Genomic DNA, 11,267 nt, shown 5'->3' on the forward strand with positions numbered 1-11,267 from the left:
CAATCCTCATGCTTTCTGCCCTTCCGTTGCTATCTGGCTCCATCCCCCCATATCTGCACTGCAGGAGAGGAATCTGCCCTCCCCTTCCTCCCAAGCCTCCTTCACTGGAGACAGAAAATTTTTCCAACCCCATTAAAGCCCTGTGTGCAGCCTCCATCCCCATAATTTAAGCAGGTCTCCTCTGCCTCAAGAGTTCCTCTGGGAAATAAACATGTAATTATGTGCTTAAGGAAATCGGTTTTTAAATAAGTAAGAGTTGACTTGAAATGAACAACTCTGCCCTTATCCTTCCATCTACCTTGGGAGGTTAGCCCAAGGCTCCCTTTGGGCTCATTCCCACCCCCAAATCTTCTGCCTTCCCACCGCCCCTCTTTGTATATGGCCACCAATGAGGGATTGCAGACTAGCTGTGACCCTTCCCCATTCTGCCCCACACTGAGATGACAGGTGTGAGGAACGAGCCACCTCCACCTACAACCTCTGTATTGCATCAGAGCAGACTTGCTCAGCCCCAACTTGCGGCTGGGTAGCTCTCTGTTGGAGCCATCCAGTGCTCTGTCGGGTGTTCAGCAATATCCCTGACCTCTACCCGTTAGATGCCAGTAGCATGCCTCTCTCCAAAAGTGGGACAACCCAAAGTGTCTCCATATGTTGCCAAATGTCCCTCAGGAGGACATAATCAGCCCAGGTTGAGAACCACTGCTTCAGACCGACAAACACCGGAGGCAACCATAGGCCTTCATTTCCTGTGGGAGTGGAGGTGGGAACGTACTTGGAATTTCTCCTTTGAGTACATGCATCTTGATAGGGGAGAAAGGGCCAAACACTGTTACCTTTTCGAGTAATGTCTGGGATCTATCCTCAGTCCCTCCTCTCTCCCCCGGCTGGGTTTCTAAGAGAGTGATAGACACCATTAATTTTTTACTTTCAGGAGGGCTTTATTCTCAGTGTAGCTGTAATACTGGCTTCTGCCGCCATGTTTGTTTGGGTTTTTTTTTTTAATTTTGGGATTTTGGGTGGGGGCAGCGGAGGTAATTAGGTTTATTTATTTATTTTTTAATGGAGGTACTAGGGATTGAACCCAGGACCTCGTGCATGCTAAGCACGCACTCTACCACTGAACTATACCCCCTACCCCCATGTTTTTAAAGTTTCATTCATGTTTATTCTCTGGCATGTGATCTGAGTTCCCTGCTGAATGGAGGCTTTTCTACATGGAAGACATCCCTCCATATCACCTGGGTTCTGCACACGTCACCTCTTGGGTTCCTGTCCCAGAACATGGGTCTGATGCAGAAGTCACTGGAGTCAGGACCAGAGGAGCCCTTCTTTGGGACCATTCCCTGGCCTGGTTCTCCCACCTCCACTTCACCTGCAGCATGCTCAGACCAGGGTCCTTTTGCTCTCTGGGCTATAGGTTCCATGACTACCTCTCAGGCCATGAGTGCCAGCACACAGCTTCCCTGCTGCAGAGATAGGTCTACGTCCTGCGTACTCACTGCGGCCACCCCTCACCTCCCTTGGAGGTCTGGCTTCATCACCCTTACAGCCACTCATAACATCCTGTAGGGCGGCTCATTGCCGATCATCCCCTGGCTAAGAGGTCTGCTCCTCCTACACACCCGCCCCCCACGGCCCCCCAGATCAGGTCTTCCCAGGGCAGTGATGAACATGTCACCTGGGGCAGGGATTTGATCCAAACCATAAACCATTTCCCAGAATGAACTGCACTCATCTGCCAAGTTTCAAATAGAACCTGCTGTTTGTATCTTCCCACTGTTCCTAAGAAACAAATGTGGTCTCACTGAATTGCTTCCTCACAAAACAGTATCAGTTATTTCTAACACATTTCATGCTCTGTCGTGACTATTCTTTGCTTACTTGTATGATTAAAATTGTCATCATTATAAAGCACCTACCACACAGCAGGTGTTTATAACACAGATTGAGCAATTTTATCCTTACAGTCACTCTGCAGAGCAGGTATTTACCCCTTTGTATAGATGAAGGAGCTGAGGTTAAATGCTGTACCTCGCACACAGTGAAGGAGCCTCACACATAGTAAAAGAGCTGGGATCAAACCCAAGTGGGAACTCCAGACTCACGCTCCTTCAGCCAGAAAACCCCACCTGCCCAGACCTCCCCCTGGTTCCAGTTACACAGGGGAGTCAGTTTTCATGATCAGAGATTGGCCTCAAGGGCTGTCTTATCAGCAAAGCCTTCAACTGTCCATCTCTTCATCTTCGTAGGAGGCCGAAGACCTACCCAGCAGCACTGGAGTTGCAGGCTGCTGTTTAGAATGCAGCCTGAGGGGGAGGGTATAGCTCAGTGGTAGAGCGTGTGCTTGGCCTGCACAAGGTTCTGGGTTCGATCCCCAGTACCCGCATTAAAAACTAACTAAATAAAAACCCAATTACCTCCCCTCCCCCCTTAAAAAAATTTTTTTAACGCAGCCCAATCATCCAAGTCCGAAACAGTGACACTGATTCATCAGGGCACTTGTGTCACGTCCGTTATTGACTAATTCAGAGCATGCGGATGTCCTCACCCAGCATGACAGTCTTGGGGCACATGTGACTGGCAGGGAGCCCTCGAAAATGTCTTTTTATGTCTGAGGATTTATTAAAAACCCAAAAGTCCTTTCTGGTTGTGTTGTTGTTGTTTGGGCCCTTAATGTATGCCAGGCACTCTGCCAAGAGCTTTGTAGACATTATCTCATTGAGTCTTACACCCTATGACAAAGGTCCTATTATAATGACCAGTGCACAGATGAGTAAACAGAGGCCCAGAGAGTCTAAGGAGCACACCCGGAGTCACTAGGTTCAAGCTTGAGTTTGTCTAAGTAAATATAAACTGCCTTCCCTCTTGGGAACAGAGAGAAGAGACTTGGTTGTAATTAGAAGTTATGTAACAGCATCTCGTGTTCCCTAGAATCGAGGCCCTTGGCTCACGGGGCCATCCGTGGGGCTCTGAGACCACACAGCTCCCCAGCGCTGCTGCCCCAGGCCTGGGCAGCCCTGCCCTGACTTAAGAGCGTTGACCTGGCAGCGCAGCCGTCCCCCCGAACAGGCTTCTGCCTCCAACCTCCTGCACCATCAAAAATATAGTCCCCCAATGATTTCGAAATTAGTTGCATAAGCACTTCTTCCACGACTTTAAAATTTTTCTCCAACTATTATGGATTCAAGGAAGACTCTTGAGAAGGCAGCTGGCTTGTCCAAGCCAGCAGAAATCTGAGAAGCACTTCGGTGCACGCCCATGCCCGAAGTTGATGACTTATTTGCAATTTTGATGACTGAGTCCTTTGTGCCAATAAATTGCTTAAATTGCTCCAACCGCTCTCCCCTGCTGTTTTTCCCCTGACTTGTTCTGTCATCGTGGATATGTGATCATGAAACAGATTGGTGATGTCACCTCTGAGTTTTCATTTTATGGGATTCATTGCAGAAAACGGTTCTGGGATTTATTTCACCAAGCATTTGTAATAAACACACCACTGCTTCTTCTTTACCAATATTTATTGAGTAATTCAGCTTCAAGCCCAAGGTTGGCCATTCAGGATGTAGTGGGTATAACCCTCCGGACAGGTGACCCTGCTCACCTCCTCCCTTAGGTTTTATGTGCCCTTGGGCTCCCCCAGCCCCACCCAATGCAAATTCACCAATTGGTTCATTTTCTTTAGGTAACTTTTTTGAGATCTAGTCAGGGCTGGGTGCAATCTAGGGCGTAGAATAGAATTAAAGTAACCACACTGGGGTCAAGCCCACAGGCAGAACCGTGTCATTATTGACCCTGACCTAGAAGGCCCCTAGGAATCCAATTGTTAGAACAGGCAGACAACTAGATGTGAGAAGAGAAAGGGGGATGCAGACCAAACTGGACAGAAAGGAGAGACACAGGCCAAATGCAGGAAACCATGTATCATGTAACACCAGGTGTCCCTGGGCAGGGAAAGAAAAGCAGGAACCTCTGGGCTGATAAGTGTTCACACCTTTTGAGGTGATAAGTGGCCTGGAGACCAAGAAAGAAAGATGATTTCTTTGTCGGAATTTCCAGTATCCAAATATAACCTTTTGCTCATTATGCCCTCATTTCCATAAAATCAGCCTTGCAGATCAGAAGTCCCTGTCATACACCAACACCATGACACTTCCGATCCAGACTAAATAAGGACAAAAATCCCCCCTCCATTTGGGAAGGTGGAGTTGGGATGATAATCAGGGAACACAACCCCAGACCCTTCCCTCCCTAATGAATATTCTGCCCATTCATTTTTACAGTCTACGTAACTAACTTGCCAAGGAACTCAGGGCAACTGCTCACCTGAGCCTGCCCGCTCTCCCCTTGAGAGTGTACTGTCCATCCCTTAATAAATCCCCACTTTACTTTCTTAACCTCCACGTCTCCTCTCTGAATTCTTTTTGGGACGGAACAAGAACCCGGGCACTGGCTACGTCGGGCAACACTTTCCCTTTCTCCATCTCCGTCCTCACCTAATTCACTCCCCTCCCCTAGAGCCCTTGTTCTCTCTGCACTCCCTGTGTCAGGGTCCCCAAGACCACCCTCAGGTTTGATGATTGGTTACAAGGACTCACAGAAAGTCTGTTATCCTCTCCATTACGGTTTATTGCTGTGAAAGGATACAGTTTACAATCAGCAAAGGAGGAAGGCACGTGGGGTTGCACAAGCTGTGCTTCGTTCTCCCTGCTGTAACGTGCGACGACACATAATACTGCCAACCAGGGAAGTTCCCCCGAGGCAGGGTTTTTGTTGGGGGTCAGCCAGGTAGTCAGGTAGGCAACACCTGCGTGACTGAACTTAGCTTCTTGGTGTCCAGCCCCCACAGAGGTCAGACTGATATGGATGGTCCAAAGCAGCCTCAGGATGTAAAACCGGGCAATCAGCACACCACTCTGTTAGCAGGCTGTCCGGCCTGGCCCAAGGTCTCAGGTATGCAGACACCCTTATCAGGCAGGATATTACAAGAGCTCAAAGGTCATCTTGCAGGAGTGGGTCAAGGGGAAGTCCTGAAGACCTTTGGGAACGTATAAAGTTTGGGCAACTCAGACCTGCTGAATTAACCCTTTCCTGCCTGTTACCAGATGCTTTCTGCTCTCTCTACATGACAGTCTGGGCACGTGCTATTCTTGTTACTAAACAAAAGTTCAAGGTTTATTGCAGGGCTGCGCAAGGAGGACAGGCAGCTCGTGCTCCAGAAACCCAAACTCCCCGAAGGTTTTGGAGGAAAAGTTTTTATAGGCAAGATTTGGGGTGGGGGCTGCAGGGTAGGTGACTTTCTCCTGACTGGTTGGTGGTGAGGTAATAGGGATCTTGAGCTCTGCCTGAAGTTGCCATCCTGCACCTGGGTGGGGGCCCTAGTTCCTGCAGAAGAGCTCAAAGACGTTGTTATGTATATTCCTTGAGGAGGAACCAGAGCCCTGCCCCAAGGCTGTGCTATTGTTTCTTGACTGCTCCTCCCTGGTCTCTGTATCCCCTCCCTTCCCTGATTAGCACTGTTTGAACCTGTCCTTTGGAACTCAAGGAAGGTCAAGGAGGCTGAATGAAGCCTATTTCTTACAAACAAGACATGGGGGGCAAAAAGGATTTGTACCAGGGAGGACCCCACCGGGTCCTGCTCTGTTTCATTCCCTTTGCCTGAGATGACTTGTTCCCCTGCTCTGCCTAGCTCCCAACTTCTACCCTTCCATTGGTCTCAGTTTAACATCATTTCTGAGGAAAGGTGTCCAACCACCCAACATACACTCACACATATTTCCAAAGCATCTGTCCTACTTTGCAGCCCTCTGCTCATCTATGATTCATTTAGTTGTTTAATTTCTCTTTCCTGCTAGAGACTAAGGGTGGTTCCCATACTTGCAGCATCCAGTACAGTGCCTGACACATGGGTGCTCAGTAAGCACGTGGCAACTGACTAGCTGTCATGCTGTCATCTGCCTGGGTACCTGCGCACGGATGCAGAAATGGGAAGAAAAGGACAAATCTAGGGGATGTATAACCTAGTGTGGGATACATGACACATGAACACCCCTAAGTGTGTGTGCAAAGATGGATACAATTAGAAAAGATGCAAAGCATAAATACTTAAACAATGCTGGAGTGATGGCTGAAGAGATAAGAAGACTGTGTCTGGTGAAATTCAAAAAGTTGGAGCTTCAATGAAATGCGGTGGTGTGTGGTCAGACAGCCTAAAATGTTGGATGATATGAAAAACACTAATGTTTCATGTCAAGTACAGAGTCCACACTTAGACAGGTGGACAAGATGAATGGGTGGCAGTGAGGGAGAGGGAAAGATGCAGGGAATCAACTGGCATGGATGAAGCAGAAACCTCAACCAGTGGCTAGCAGAAGACACACGGTTAGATTGAGGTGGTGAGAGGCAGCAGAAACTCACACCAAAGAGTTAGGATTGTATCTGATCCACAGTGTGGCGTCACCACCGGCATCTGAGCAGAGGACATGTCACTAGGTTCCACTTTTCTGCAGTTACACAGGGACAGAACAGCCCCATTGCTTAGCAGCAGCACAATGCTTAATGATTTAACACCACCAATGAGGAGACAGGGTCTCTCTGCGGCCGATTTTCACGACTTTTCAAATGATCAGAGTTAAGTAAGAACATGCTTTCCCTGCTTGCTGGAAGTTAATGACTTTAATGCTTTGCAAAGGAAAGTAAAAGGGCTGTTAAGCCAGAGTGCTCACCCTCTGGGCTCGCAGATTATGATTTTTTAATGCTTTTCAAATGGGAAAGGATCTCGCATGAGTGTCATCCCTACATGCTAGAAATGTGTGGCTTTCAGATGGCAGCTGCACCGGCTCCTGCACACCCTGCTGCTCTGGCGGCTTCACTGGCCTCCCATTTTGCATCTTGGACTGTTGACCTGATTCAAAGGCCCACAGGTGTGGTGACCCCTGGTGATGCATTCAGCCCAATATTTCTCCCTGTGGTCCCAAGGCCAAGATATACCCTGTGAGTTCAAACTTTCTCCTTCAGCTGCACCCCGACTACCCAGCCCTCCCTCCCATTACATCCATCCCCTTACCTTCAAAATTGTCTTCTTTTCTCCAAATAGTGGTCGATTTGTCAAACACAGAGGAGCCAAACAGACCAGATGGCATATTCTCCTGTAAGTAGAGGGCATGGTGTGTGCCAAGAGGGGACCCCAAAGACAGCTGCCAGCATGGGAACACGCAGGGTCTCTTAGGCATCAAGGTGGCTACAAACACCAGTGGGGCTCTGGGTCCCAGGGATCTCCTGGCCGGCACTCTCCAGCCGGAGATCCAGAGAATACAGACCAGCCTGGGCACCCAGGGAGCCCTCTCCTGCCTCTCACAGGAGCCTGCAGAGCTCAAGGTGGGACTGGGCAGGGAGGGTGACCCTGGGTATCCACACTTTGCTCTTGAGTCCCGAGGTTCTGGATCTGGCCTGAAACGTATACTCAAGACCTCCCAGGAAGGGGAGGAGGCTGCAGATGCGGGGAGAACTCCAGGCTGGTGCAGCAGTCAGGCTGCACCCTTGAGAGCTTGAGAGTGAACCTCAACCCACCCCAACCCACTTCTGCTCATGTGGTAACCTGGAAGCCACAAAGGAAGACTGATGGGGGAGCAGGGGACCGGAAGGGCATTAGGGAAATGCAAATTAACATAATAAGGCAGGATTTGATATACATCAGGTTGGACACACACATATACCAGATCTCAATACACCAAAGGTGACCAATCTAAGAGAAAATAAAAACTCTCAGATTTGCTGAGGGGTATGTAAGTCAGCACAACACCTTTAGGGAATACAATGGCGAGCTCACCTGAAAATCCAGCCACTTCACTTTTTTTTTAACTTTTTATTTTTTAATGGAGGTACTGGGGATTGAACCCAGGACCTTGTGCATGCTAAGCACGCACTCTACCACTGAGCTATACCCTCCCCCACTTTATTTTTTATGTATGTTCTGAACAAATTCTGCATGTGAGCAACCTAGAAACATACATCAGGCTGTTCATTTATTCATGAACTCAATATAAATTTACTGAGCACCTACTATGTGCCAGGTACATTTCTAGGGGCTCAAAAGTAAGCATACACAAAACCCCAAAGTCTCTGTTCTGATGAAGTGTGGATGCGGCATTGTTTAAATAGCCAAAAACTGCAAACAATCTAAAAATATATTGTTAGGAGGATGGATAAACACGGAACTAGATATGCAAGCATCAGCATAGATTTATCTTGGAACCAATGTTGTGTGCACAGGAAAGAAGCGTGCAGAATATTAGGTACAGAATACCATTTGTGTAAATAAAAACAAACAAGTCTATAAATTGTTTGTGGATACAAACATATGCTGTACAAATAAATGGTTTGGATACCCACCAGACAGGATCTCCGCCCTCTCCTGGAAGACAAGGAGGTAAAAGAATAAGAAGGAGCATGTCAAGTGTAACTGGAATGTTTTGTTTCTTAGAAAGAAAACATCTGAAGCAAATATACGTGTTAAACTGTTAGCATTGTGTATTCTGGACGTTAAGCGTACAGATGTTGCTTTAGCAACCTGGGTCTTTTCTGCTTTTAGTTCAAGATGGAGATGTTTTGGTTTTGTCTTCCCTTCAAATTTCAGAAAATATTTGGAGGAGAGGAGGATTAAGACCCGGGGGCTGGAGTGCACCCTAAAGACACCTCAGGGATCCTGTCCTCAGCAACGACTACCTGCCAGGCCAGGGGACCACGAACTAGCAGAGAGAAGGGCAGAGTCCGCCGGCTGCGCCTTGGCTGCGTGGCGCCCCCGGGGGCCAGACCAAGCTGGGCCTCTCGGTAGGTGAGAGCACAGAGCTCCGGAAACGCCCAGGCTGCCGTGGGAGTGGAAATTGGTTTAACCGCTTTGAAAAGCAGTCTGACACTACCTAGTCAAGTGGAAGAAGCACATACGCTATTACTCAGAAATTCCGATTTTAAAGTCTTGTCTTAGAGAAATTCTCAAATGTGTGCCGAAGGAGACGTGTGCAAATGTTCTTTGCAGCGGTGTTGATAATGGCCCCAAATCGAAAATGGCACCATTATCCATCATTAGGAGAATAAATAAAGTTAGACTTTGTATCCGATGAAATACTGTGCCACGGTGGGAATGACAGCCAGAGCCACGTGTCAGCATGAGTCCAGCTCACACAGCCTGCCGAGCTGCAGAATCCTCCCACAGTAAAAGACCATTTACATAAAATTTAACTATGCCAGCAATGCTCTGTATTGTTGATGGGTACACATGCATGTAATGAAAGTATTTTTTAAAAAATGAGAATGACAAATACCAAATCCAAGAGTTCCTTCTGGGAAGGAAGAGAGGAGAACAGAATTGGGGAAAGGGGGGGTGGGGGCTCTCCAGCTAATTCAGAACTGCTTTATTCCTTTAAGAAAGACAAAAATCTGAAGCATATATGGCAACATTGTAGAGTTCTATAGAGCTGGGTGGTGGATACCCAGATGTTTCCTATGTTATCTGTTACACTTTTCTGAGCCTTTAATAGCCACACACACACACACACACACACCCCTCACAGAGGGCAGGGGTGGGGGACGGGAGGTGGTGGAGGGGGGCAGAGCCTCGGAGGCAAAAGCAGTTGAAAGCCCTGAGGAGAGGAGCTGTGGTCTCTAGCCGACCTGAAGGATCATCTAGTAAGAGAAGCAGGTGGCTTCAAATGAGGCCAGGAAGGGGGAGAGGGCGCCCCCTGCTGGGTGTTATAAAAGGGGTGTGTTGTATTCTCAGTGCAATAGAGAGACACTGCAAGTCTCAAGCAGAGCAGAATTTACCCTGGGTCCATTTATGTTCTGAGAGGTCAACTGGTTTTTGTGTGTGAAATGCATGGGAGGGCGAGAGCAGAGCGGGGAAGGAACTAAGAGGCTTTCACAGTAATGCAGGCAAAAGAGATGGGGAGTGCCAGGATAACGGAGGCAGTAAAGTGGGGAGGATTGGTGTATGTGAGATATATTTTGGAGAAGAACCAACAGAACTGAGGAATGACTCTGAAATTTTTCTTTGAGTAACTCGTGGTGGTTCTTCCTGGGATGAGAAAACCTGGGGAGGAGGGTGGGGACCATGAGAGGGCAGTTTGTATGTTTCTTCCCCACAAGGAGGAGAGGCATGAAGGGTTTTATTTTAGATATGTTACATTTCCATCAGTTGCCCAAATGGGGGTGAGGTCAGGTCAGGAAATCTAAATTTGGGGTTGCCCTACACCATTTAAAGCCATGGGACTAGGGAGGCAGTGGAAAAAGTGAAGAGATCAGAAGAGGGAGGGAGGGGAGGGGAGAGGAAGGGAGGGGAGGGGAGACAGCCCAGCTCTGAACTCTGAGGAGCCCTACGTTCAGTGTCCAGAGAGGAGGATCAAGCAGAGACTAAGCAGGAGGAGCCAGAGAGGTGGGAGGAAGATCAGGAGTAGGGGACTGATGGATGCCCAGAAAGAAATGTGTTTCAAGAGGGAAGTGGCTCTGACTGTTGGAAACGCTGCTGAGGAGCCAGCTAATCAGAGGGTGGGGAGCGGTCTTCGGGGCTGGCCACACAGGAGTCACTGTGACTGGGACAAAGGCAGTTCAGCGGTGTGGTGGGGGCTGCAGCCAGATCACCGGAGACTGAGGTGTGGGCCGGTGAGGGCGGGAGGCTCTTTTGAGAAGCTTGGCAGTAAAGGGAGGAGAGATGTGGGGTGGAAGCTGAAAGGGATGAGGAGGGCGGAGGGCGATGTTGAGGTGGTATTTGTGCGAGTCCACCTGCAGGTGAAGAGAATCCAGTGGAGAGAGAAATTGGCAGTGGCGGCAGTGGAGGGCACGAAAGCAGGGAGGAGAGGAGAATGAACCCAAGCTGCACAGTGAACGCAGCAGAGCCAGGATCCTCACTCAGGAATGTCTGACTCCAAACACCATACACTTTCCCAGATACCGCATCCCCCATTTTAGTTTTTATTTGCTCACAGGCATCCAACTCCCAGGGCCCAGTGCACTAAATCCTTTACCACCCCCCCCCCCCAAATACACATGTCTGTAGCCTTCCTGTTTCCGTCAGGTTCTGTGTCTGCCAGGGAACTGGAGGGGAAAATAAGCAAACTGAAGAAAATAAAATCTGACCTATTTTATGTGTTCTGCATAAATGCATGAAATAGATTATGTTTGACAATGGTAAATAGAGAACCCCCCAAAATCCAATTTATTGCTTTAATTATATATGCTTTTCTCCCTCAATCTCCAGGGAAGAATGTGCCTCCACCTGT

At 48.5% G+C, this 11,267-nt stretch overlaps 1 non-coding gene across 1 annotated transcript; it reads left to right on the forward strand.

Annotated features, from left to right (window-relative positions):
- The first annotated feature begins 2,314 nt into the window (after positions 1–2,314).
- On the forward strand, positions 2,315–2,386 carry TRNAA-GGC (transfer RNA alanine (anticodon GGC)). The gene has a single exon. It is a non-coding gene; the product is annotated as a tRNA-Ala (tRNA).
- The last annotated feature ends 8,881 nt before the right edge of the window (positions 2,387–11,267 follow it).

Source organism: Camelus bactrianus, chromosome 21 (assembly GCF_048773025.1).
Source record: "Camelus bactrianus isolate YW-2024 breed Bactrian camel chromosome 21, ASM4877302v1, whole genome shotgun sequence".
NCBI classification, from domain to species: domain Eukaryota; kingdom Metazoa; phylum Chordata; class Mammalia; order Artiodactyla; family Camelidae; genus Camelus; species Camelus bactrianus.